General features: G+C 45.3%; 1 pseudogene; it reads right to left on the bottom strand.

The window, feature by feature from the left end:
• Positions 1–300: 300 nt before the first annotated feature.
• LOC142439131 (proteasome subunit beta type-5 pseudogene) lies at positions 301–846 on the bottom strand (annotated as a pseudogene).
• Between the last annotated feature and the right edge of the window lie 407 nt (positions 847–1,253).

A 1,253-nucleotide genomic window follows, 5' to 3' on the forward strand; every position in this document is an offset into this window, starting at 1 on the left:
CCCTGCCCTTCCCCTCTGAAGTCAAGTTGCAAGATCGTTTGTTTTGCCCTGTTTATGAAATCAAGCAATGTGTTTTGTTTCTTTCTTTGTTTCTTGTTTTAGGCCCTGTAGTAGAATGTTAATTGCAAACAAAATAAAACAAATAGTTGCTTCTGTAGTGACCCATTAACAATGAGTAAAATATAGAGATCAGCATATATGATCTAAAAATAAACTTAATAAGACGAGGGACACCCCTTCCCCCCCCACACACACACACATGGATGAGGTGTTAAGGTCTTATTACCAATGACAATTTCCTCAAGAAAAGCAAACAGCCATAAGCCACCCTTCTTCATGGAGGCAGATCCACGTCACTTGCTGATCATGCAGGTCAACTATGTTGTTACTGTAGACTTGGATCTCACTGTCCTCCCAGCCACGGTAGAGACTGACCACATCTCCAAAGCAGGCATCTCTGTAGGTAGATTGGTATATGTGTCTATTAGCTAAATCAGAGTGTTGCTCCACTTCCAAGTCATAAGTCCACAGGCATACGACAGAGTCAGGACCTACAGAGAAGCTAGTCCCAGAAATACACTTCCCTTCACTGTCCACGTAGTAGAAGCCAGAACCTCTTCTATTCCAGCAACAGGTCATGGTGACCATGGAGAGCTTCACATTTTTAGACTGATGCACCATGTTGTTGAACAGCTTGGTGGAGGCTGCTGGGAGGAATGCATTCCTTGTTTTGAAGCTCAAATGTTCGCCAATCCAACAGCCTCTCTGTGAAGATCCCATCTGCTGCATGGTGCCCAGCAGGTAACGGTTGGATTCTATCACCTTCTTCACTGCCCTGGAGGCCATCTCTGGCCTGGTAACTGACTGCAATAATGATCCCATGGCAGCACTTGACAGTTGGGTTGATGGTCCATGAAACACCTCAGCCCGTGGCTCTGCTGGAGTACCCCACGTGGACACAGCCAGAGAACCTCGGTCCAGCAGATCGGTGTGACGCATGAGTCCAGAAAGCCCATGCTGGCTTACCACTGTTAATCTCTGTGCAATAACTACCAAATCCCCCACTCCATTTGCACACTCATAATGTCTCTTTCTTTCTGTCTGCTCTAAATCCCAAGATGCATTATTCACATTTTTACCAGACCATCAAATTTTGCATTTTTTGTGTGTGTGTACTCCTGCTATGTCCACCTCATTAACACCAGGTTTGGTATGCTAAGACCCCAGATTTGTGTATTTGTTGGAGTCTAGTG

The sequence above is a fragment of the Tenrec ecaudatus genome, chromosome 1, assembly GCF_050624435.1.
Source record: "Tenrec ecaudatus isolate mTenEca1 chromosome 1, mTenEca1.hap1, whole genome shotgun sequence".
In the NCBI taxonomy this organism is placed as follows: Eukaryota; Metazoa; Chordata; class Mammalia; order Afrosoricida; family Tenrecidae; genus Tenrec; species Tenrec ecaudatus.